General features: G+C 44.8%; 1 pseudogene; it reads left to right on the forward strand.

Moving 5' to 3' along the window:
* Positions 1-7,953: 7,953 nt before the first annotated feature.
* LOC127218697 (potassium voltage-gated channel subfamily V member 2-like) lies at positions 7,954-9,399 on the forward strand (annotated as a pseudogene).
* The last annotated feature ends 733 nt before the right edge of the window (positions 9,400-10,132 follow it).

Consider the following 10,132-nt stretch of genomic DNA (forward strand, 5'->3'; position numbering starts at 1 on the left):
AAAAATAATTGGGAATTGTTTTCCTGAATAGCTTCAGAGTAAGTGGGAACAAATTTATATCAGAACATGAGTGCAGAAATCACAGTACAGCTTCCTTGTTAAATGTGTATGTGTGCCGGGTGATGGTGGTACCTTGAGAGAGCTCAGCAATTAAGAAGAATGCTTGAAGACCAGAGGAACCAGATTCAGTCCCCATCAGCAGTGCACACACATATCCATTAATAATATATAAGTCTTGGTGGGGAATGAGGGGCAGCAAGAAGACTCGATAGTAGAAGTGCTTGCTGAGATGACATGAGTTCGGTTCCTAGAACCTATCACGGAAGGACAGAACCAATATCAAAAAGTTGTCCTATGACCTCTACATGCATGTCGTGACACATGAGTGTCCTCTCGTCTCATAATAATATATTTTTAAATGGGGTAAAGTATAAGTATGTTTAGTACTAAGCAATGCACTTTTCTAAATTTTAGAGTAATTTGGGTACAACATAAGCATCTACTGCAGTCATACAAGTAATTCAAAATTGCTATTTATACAAGGGTGATATATGTTGCCAATGCCCAGCCCTACACATCTAGAGTTCCAATCACACTGTAAATATGAAACTCTATTGTCTCAGTCAAAAGGGAGCAAGGGAAGATCCTGGTAAGGGCTGCATTTCACTTTCCACTCTTTCCTTAGTCTCTCCTTTTCCAGTAGCCTAAAATATGAACTCGATAATCTTGCAGTCATCGGTGAAAAGCCATGGACTCACTTAGAGCAAAGTAGGATGAACATGGATCCTTGGTAGCTGCCTGCCTCATCGGTGTCTCTCGCCCCAGACTGCCCATGAATCTCATTATAGAGGGGGAGATGATGGCTATATACATTACAGATGCATCTTCCAGCTTCATGTGCCACATGGAACCCTCAAGAGCAAGTGCAATAGAAGTTTTCTTTAAATTGATTTGATTTGAATCAGTTTCGATGTTCTTTCATAAGCAGGCAGTAAAATAAATTTTTGCCAAGTTGTGTTTAGAAGAAAACAAAGGTAAATTATAAGGGCAAGGGAAGTTGTGACCTGTCTCAAAAGAATGATACTTATTAGTCATCATCCCTTTAGCAGCTCCCCAACTCAGGATTGCATGCTCATGATAGCTATGTCAATTGTGATCTCTGTTTCATGAACCCTTTGTTGACAAAGTATTAACCAGCTTTTGTTTGATCTTAAGTCCAGTATACTGACTTTTCCCATAGTTATCTGACATCAGCTGACTGCTCTGAAATGTAAGCTGCACCAACCAAGTAACAGTATAACAATAAAAACATTTGCCTACGCTTTTATTTTTTCAGTGTGTGTCTCTCCCACACAGATATTCATCAACTTGGGACCAGCCTTTCTGTTCTAATTCCATGAACAACCCTTGAAGTAAAGAAGCATCTTTCAAAGCATTTAGCTTAATCTCTCAAATGTTTATCAGCACCATACAGTTTTTCCATGCCTGACCACTAAGTGACCCCGTGTGCGCTCACACACACACACACACACACACACACACACACACACACACACACACACACACACAAATCATTCTAGAGTAAATCTACATAGGAAAGTTGCATAATCCAATCTAGTTGTCATTAATCTTTTGTCCTCTTTCCCTTCGCTGCGTTTACTAATCCTTGAAAGGTTTTCAGGGAACCGTTTACTCCAGTGTTCTTCACATACCATCTGTTCCAGCACATTCTTTATATTCTTACTAGGTTTCACAGATGCCACTTTTTAACTTGGCAAATCTGCTGGGAGCATCATCTGGCTCCCCATCACCCTACTCCAGGGAGCCCCTGCTCACCACGGCAAATGCCTGCGTCAGAGCAGATGTTCCTATTCTCTTCCCATATTTCCCTACCTCAGGGGAGAATTTTGAATGCAAATTTTGAGATAGAAAAAAAAAAATAAAACCTCACAGGCAAAAGCATTTTCTGCAACTCAACTCCTTTCTGATCCTCCCAAAGTCTGGGTCAGAGAGCACCTTTTGTTCAGAGTAGAGGGCCATCTACAGAGGTCAGGAGTGAAGTGGAAAGCCAGGGAGAGTTAGATGCAAACCAGTGTCCAATTATAAAAGGTCCATCTGGTTCAAGGTCAACAGGGAGGGGCTGGTCTTCTATAGGAAATAAGCAAGGCTCTGGTTATGGAAAAGAAACCCTGTTTTTAATGTGTATGACTACATCTGTAACAGAGCATGGAGGTCAGAACTATTCCACAAAGCTAAGTGAAGGCAATTAACTTAGCTAACTAATCCCTATTATTTTAATGCTAGGCTCTGATATTTAAGTTGCTCTAATATACTGGTTCAGTATCCGCACCATCTCCATGTTCCACGAAGGCACAAATTCTAAGTTGAAAATGAACATTGAGATAGAATCAGTAAGTTAGAGGACAGGTCCATAAACCTGGAGTTAGAGAACATTCTGGAAAGATTTAAGTGCTAACTGGACTCATCTATGGGGCCTGGGGCAAGTCATCAGACCTATGCGGCCCAGATCTATCTTGGCTTTAAAGTGAGCAGTGGGGCTACATGCTGTCAGTGTCACTTGCAGCTTAAAGGTAGCATAGTGTCCTGTGTGCAGCAGATGTCCTCACTTTGTGTTCAATGGCTTGCATCCCCTCCCTCAGTGGCAGAACAGAAAATAAGGCCTGCTTCTACTGGGGCTAAAACACACCAGTGCTGAAAGTTGGTTCCAGGATGCTTAGAGGAAGCAAGACATGAAGATCAGAACCTAAAGCAAATGTTTTCTAAATAACAAATCACTAGGGGCTGACAATTCAGCCACCATGGTCCAGAGTGGCAGTTAGGCTAGACAAGTCTCAGATTCTTGGGCCGGCTCTGAACTCAGGTCCTCATGCTTGCTCTTCAAGCACTCCTACTGACTCAGTCATCCCTCTGGTTCATACAATGAAATATTTATGCGGAAAAAGTCTCCCCCAAAGGATAAAATCTAGAAAAAGTGTTTGCAGTCCAGACTGCAAGTGAACAATCTACTTTCATGATACATTGAACTCTTCTGCCAATTGGTCAGAAAAGTACCAATAACTCAGTGGAGAGAAAAAAAGGACAAGAGACACGAAAAGACAATTCTCAGGAAAAGAAACACACCAGCTCTAAGTCACATAAATAAATGTTCAATCAGGTCCATAGAAAACAATCAGGCAGTGGTGAGATACGTAACTGGTCAAAACTCTCAGTAATGGGGCCTTCATCCGACATTGTAAGGACTTGGGGTTAGTGCCACACCACACCACAAAAACAAAATGAAACCAAAACAAAACCAGCACACATATAATCATTTGTACATGTAAAACATGCCGGCCCAAACGTGATAATAAATTTCATCCATTGATGGAGAGTTGTAATCTGGGAAAGCTTTTGATAGAGGAAAATTTGGCACTGTCAATCAAAGATACAGGTGTGTCATTTTTTACTTAATTCCATTTTTAACAATTTATATCTTACTTATCTTGAATATGTAGAAATTAATATATATATATATATATACATATATATACATATATATGTATATATATAAAAAGTTATTCATAGATCTATTGTTTTTTTGTTGTTGTTGTTGTTTATAAGTGCAAAGCGAGAAAAGAGTCTGAAATGTCTATTAGCATGTCCTGTGTTCTGGTTTCCTTCTTGTTGTTGTGGAAAGCATTATGATTAAAAGCAATGTGGGGGAGGAAAAAGGTATATCTGACTTACACTTCCAGGTCCACAGCCCATCACTGAGGGAAGTCTAGGCAGGAACCTGACAGCAAGCCAAGTTGCTATATCTAAAATCAAGGATCTCACTGCATGGCCAAATGAGTACAGCAAGAACTATGGATGCTGATGCTAGCTAGCTGGCTTCAGGCTCATGCTTAACTAGCTAAATTTTCATACAGCCCAAGGAATGGTGGGTGCCACCCACAGTGGGCCTGTCGTCCTCCTGCACAACAACTAATAATCCAGACAACCCCTGCCCCCAGACAGGTCCATAGGCCAATATGATCTGAGAAATGCTCAGCTGAGACTCCTACCTCAGGTAAATCTAGCTGTGCCAGGTTGACAGCTAAAGCTAACTGGGATACCCCACTTAGTGGATATTTTCAAAAGAAATTATCATATTAATGTATTAAAACACCTTCAAGATGTATGGTTACCTGGAAAAACAGCAGTGCATCATGTCCTGTGATTTGTGCTAATGACCATTATGATGAAGATGGGCAGATCCTTTTATTGTATGTTCAGAATATTCCTGGGAATAGTAACCATCTTGCTCCTTGCAGGTACCCTGACAACTAGAGGCTGTGGTGGGAAAAATGGACTGTTTCTTACTGTTATGCACCTCACCTGTTCTCTTGCTCGTTTGTCAACATCCTTTCCCTATGTGCATCACCAACAAGAAATGATGAGCTCCTCCAACGGTACCCTTCTGTCCCTCTCCCATGCCTCCCACCTCAGCATCTGGAGTGTTCTGAAAGGTGATGAAAACACTCCCTGGAAAGAAGCCTGACACATTAGAACAAGGCCTACAGACTTCCTTCATTCAGTCCTGGGATTCTACCTTGAAACCTGTCCTTATTTTTTTCAAGCATTCGTTCTCAACCTGTGGGTCATGGGCCATTGGGCGGGGAGGGGGCACGAATGACCTCTTTCACAGAGGCTACCTAAAACCATCAGAAAACACAGATGTTTATAGTATAATCATACTGTGGCAAACTTACAGGTTATGAAGTAGCAATGAAATAAGTTTATGGTTTGGGAGGTCATCATAACATGGAGGAACTGTATCAAAAGCTCGCAGCATCGGGAAGGTTGGAGAACCACTGTTTTAAAGGAAAGTGAACAAGAAAGTGAGAAAGGGAAATGGTGGTGTGAATCTGACCTTCCGTGCACTGCTGATTAGGAGAATCACATGAAGAAATGCAACGGTGTGAGGGAAGGGAAAGGGAGTTGCTTCAGGCTCTACAGGTTCCATGACCTCAGATGGTCATGCTGGTCATGCCACGACTGCACCAGTACATCTTGTCTAGCAAGTTGCTATAGTATGCAGAGTTGTTGATTAGATGTGAGGCCTGCTCCATAGGGAGGAAATTTCATGCCTTGTACTTGATCCTGGTCAAAAGCCCATGGCTAGGACAGGTCATTGGCTCTGGGAGTAGAACCTGCTATTGTTATTTTAGTTAAATTACCATGCTGTCGAATTGCCTTTCAAATATTTATGCTTATATCCATAGACCGGGCATGCCCTCAACCTTGGTCAGAAAAGCTTTGTGCGGGGGACCACAGTCAATAGCAAAGACCTTAACTTTTCAAAGTGCCGAGAATAAGAATATGGATGCTCAGCTCTAAATGGGACAGCTATATTAATCCCACCACCACCACCACCAAGGCTCAGGGAACATCTTGGAAAAGAAGGTAGAAAGAATGTAAAATTGGAAGGATCAGGAGGAGTGATGGGAAATGCTATCATCTGGACCTGGCATAGCCATCACCATCATGAACTCATAGCATCTGTGGTTACTATACAAGATCTACATAAGATCAAGCTAGACAAGCCTCTGGGCATTGGTTGGGCATTAGTTTCCAGGTCCCACCTCTTACTGAGGAGCTATTGGCAGTGGGTAGTTGCCAAGGGAGGGAGTAAATCATTCTTTTTTAGAGGATGTATCTACTGAGCCATTCCCATGATCCTTTGGGATTGTCCCCTACCCATGCACATAAAGGCCACAGTAACTGTACTTTGTGGGTACAATGGTTTTTTTGTGGGTTTGTGGTTTTAATGAGAAATATCCACCATGGGCTCATGTACTGAACGTTTGGTCATCAGTTGGTAGCACTGTTTGGGGAGATTTAGGAAATACAGCCTTATTGGAAGAAATATGTGCAGGGGGTGCTGGATTTGAAAGTACATAGCCTCTTCTTAGTTACAGTTTGCTCCGTCTCTCCTTCAGGTAAAGGATTGAAGAAGTGATCTTCAGCTTTCTCCCTCTGCTCTCCTACACTGGCTCTCCCTTCTCCCATTATGTACTCTTCCTCTGGAACCATAAACCCAGATAAATGCTTTCTTCTGTCAGTTGCCTTGAACACGGTAGTTCATCACAGCAATGGGAAAATAACTAACATAGCTAGTAATAATATAAAAAAGACATAAAGTTAGAAGGGATCATGTTGGGGGAGACAAAGAAAAAGGAATTGGGAATGTTAGATAAGATCATATTCCATTGCATACTTCTATGCCATTCTCAAAAACAAAAGAAATATAATAGTGTCACAAAGCTTGTGGAAGTAACCAACCAATACATGATTCGGGTTAAGGGGCCACTCTGTGAAGTGGAACCCGTACCCAACACTACTTGAGTGACTAAGAACCTGAGAATTAGATAGGCCAGGCAGAGACATGGGGAGAAAACCAAATACTACTGTTTTGCTAAAGAACATAGCAAAAACAAAAACAAAAAACAAAAAAAAGATTCATAATGCAATTCTTCTATACTCACAGAGAGGGTGCCTTGCTCAGCCATCATCAGAGAAGCTTTCTCCTGTAGCAGATGGGGAACAATTACTCACACTCACAGCCAGATAAAATGCAGAGTAAGAGACCTTGGAACATCCAGCACTAAGTGGTTGTCTCCTTCAAATCCCTTGCCTCAGGACTCAGGGAACTCACAGAAGAGGAGGTAGAAAGACTGTAAGAGCCTGAGGGGATAGAGGACACAAAGGAATCTCAAGGTCTTCTAGACACAAGACTGGAGCCGGGTATGAACTAACAGAGTCTGGCGGCAGCATGCACAGGAGCCTGCATGGGTCTGCACCAGATGGGGCCCTAGAACAAAGAAGTGGGTGCATGCCCTCACACCCAACCTAAAAAGCTCTCTCCCATTGATGGCTTGCAAATGAAAAATTAGCTTTGTCTAAGGGGAGACTTGTTGGGGGCTCAAACCATTCTTAGAAGCAAACCTCATATGAGCCCAGTAGATGGCCAATATAAAAATGATCTCAATGGCATTTTAGAGGGATCTTTTATCTCATAATATTAAATCAGGGCTTTTTTTTTTTTTTTTTTTTTATTTAACCTTACAGGTCCTTTGCATATCGACTATGGCTTCTGGTTTTGTGTTTTTGTGGGATGCCTGTGTGCTCAGATGTGTGTATCTCTGGATCTTTCTCTTTGGTTCCTTTTCCTGTTTGGTAATTTTTGTCATATTCTGATTTGCTTTTATTTTATTTTATTATCGTTCCTTAGATGCCTGTTTGTCTTCGAAGGAGAGACAGAAAGGGTGTACATTCGGATGGGAGGGGTGGGAAGGAACTAGGAGGAGTAGGGGGATGGGAACCATTAGACTATATTGTGTGAAAAAATCCATTTTCAATAAAAGGAAAAGAACTGAAGAGGGATCTAAACAAAGGGTCACTGACTGGCTAGTCACAAAGTCAGCTTTCTGCCGTCATTACTGCTCACAGTGGGTTTTCTGAAGACAGTGGCATCCATATGCTCTAGCTAATTCAGTTGATTTTACCTCTCTCAGCACACATACCCTAAGCACTATCCCAGGGCAAGGCTGACCGACATTTTTATTAGCAATAATCTCTGCCTTCTTCTGATTATCTGGAGATTTAAGACCTCATAATCACCCTCCCACGTCAGGGGGGGGGAGAGGAGGAGACCTGGCTAAGAGTTCCCAAATCCCTCCTAACTGCTTCCTTCTTCCCTATCAGCAAGATTAGAGCACTTGAATCTGGGCGGCTGGGGGCCTGAGCTTACCGGGCCAACAGAAAAAGAACAAGCTTTGCGCCTGGGTTTGCCCGGTAGGCTGGTCTCTCTGAGACAGTGCAGGGCACGCTGTCTGTCCTTCCACCAGCAGTGAGCAGACCAAGGGCCCTAGACAGACACGAGAGACAGACCGTGAGCTATTCCCCACAGCCATGCTGGAACAGAGCAACGAGAGGAGGCTGTCGTTGAACTATATTCCTGGGTATCCCAGAGACGGGGAGGAGGTGCCCAACAGCAGGGCATCCAACACCGCAGAGCATCTGCTCCCTGGGAGCCCGCCCGGCTCTCGAGGTCAGCATCGTATCCCCTTGGACCGAGGGGCAACTACAATTACTACATTGGGGAAGATGAGGACGGAGGGGAGGGGACGAGAGGAGGACTGGAAGGATGACCTTGCAGAGGGAGAAACAGACTCAAGAGGTGCCCAGCTGCCCCGCTGGATGGCCATACTGATACTCCAGTCCAGCTTACACCACGCTGAGAAGTGAATGGGGAATGGCCACAGCTACCAGCTGAAATGCTGCGAGCTGGCCAACTACCCCAAAACTGAATGGGCCGCCCTGATCACCTCCACCAGCCGCCGCCGAAAGCAGCTGGGCTGTATCGATTACGAGGCACAGACGGATGAAATACATTTTTGACCGTAATCCGCCGTCTTCCACCTCATCTATAATTTCAGCATATCAGGGGGTGCTGCTGGTACTGGATGAGCTGTGTCCCCGCTGCTTCCTGGAGGAGCTGGGTTACTGGGGCGTGAGGCTCCAGGGTACACCCACGCTGTTGTCGCATCTGCTTCGGGGAACGGAGGGATGAACTGAGCGAGCAGCTTAAATCCAGTAGGAGCTGCGTACTCAGGCACAGGCTAGGAGGCAGAGAGCTCTTCAGGGAGCGTGCGCTTTGATGGGCCACAGCGTCAGCGCCTCTGGAACCTCATGGAGAAGCCCTTTTCCTCTGTGGCCGCCAAGGCCATGGGGGTGGCCTATAACCTCTTCGTGCTCCTTATCCTTGGTGGCCCCTAGCACTCAACAGGTGGAGGAGCTGGGCATCAGGGCTGGCAGGGCACGGGTGGTGGGGGACCCGAGACCCATCCTGGAGCACGTAGAGATGCTGTGTGGCTTTCTTCACTCGGGAGTTCCTGCAAGGCCTTGCCTCTACCCCCAACAGAGAACCGCGCGCAGGGCCCCTCAACCCTGGTGGACTTGGTGGCCATCTGCGCTTCTACCTGCAGCTGCTGCTCAGTGCCCGCGAGCGAGGACCAAGAGAGATGTCAAGGTCCCGGGGCATAACCTGGAGACTGTGGGACGTGGGGGCAAGGTGGGCCAGGTGCTGCGCCTCATGCGCCTCATGCGCATCTTACTTATCTCCAAGCTGGCACGTCACTCCACCGGGCTGCGTGCCTTCGGCTTCACGCTGTGCCAGTGCTACCAGCAGGTGGGCTGCCTGATGCTCTTCATCACTATGGGCATCTTCTCCTTCTCTGCGGCTGTCTACTCAGTAGAACACGATGTGCCTGGCACCAACTTTACCAGTATCCCTCCATGCCCTGGTGGTGGGCTGCGGTGAGTAGCATGACGCTGGGCATCTTCATCCTTTCATGACACACTCTGTTCCCCAACCCCTTTTCCTTAAATGTCAGCCTTGGCAGAGCTTGTCTCTTGATCTTTCTTGGTCTTGCTAAAGGATAGTGCACCTCTGCACTACGTGGTTGCCTCCAACAAAACTAGATATTATAAAGTTGGGACGACATCAAGATTGCTGTTTACTAACTGAATTTTACATAATCCCAAATTCAAATCTTAAAATCCTTGGCAGGAGCTAACTAGGTGTGCATGAATCTGTAATCTCTGCACTCTGGGAGGTAGAGTGGGGAGGATCAGGAATTTAAGGCTAGCCTTAGCCAGTAGCCCCCTATGTGAGCTTGAGGCCAGTCTGGATTGAGACCCAGGGAGAGAGAGAGAGAGAGAGAGAGAGAGAGAGAGAGAGAGAGAGAGAGAGAGAGAGAGAGAGAGAGAGAGAGAGAAATCAAAGCCTGAAAAAAAAAAAAAAGAAATCCTTAAGAGTTTAAGAAAAGGACAATGATTCATGTTTTGTGACGAAATATGCCATCCTCATTGCCCAGTCACCACTTATTGGACTCTGGTGTCCTACATGGTTTATAAAGCATCACAAAGGAAATGACTGCTGTCACTACCTCTTTTAAGAGGATAAGTAAGAAGTATTTGTTTCAGTTTTTGAAGGACACCATAGATAAGTTATGGGGTAGCGGTATGAATTGGTTGAGCTAATGTTGGTCCCTGAGGAACTTACAGCCTCTCACTCTAATTAAGTCTC

This window comes from Phodopus roborovskii, unplaced genomic scaffold (assembly GCF_943737965.1).
Source record: "Phodopus roborovskii unplaced genomic scaffold, PHOROB, whole genome shotgun sequence".
Classification (NCBI taxonomy): Eukaryota; Metazoa; Chordata; class Mammalia; order Rodentia; family Cricetidae; genus Phodopus; species Phodopus roborovskii.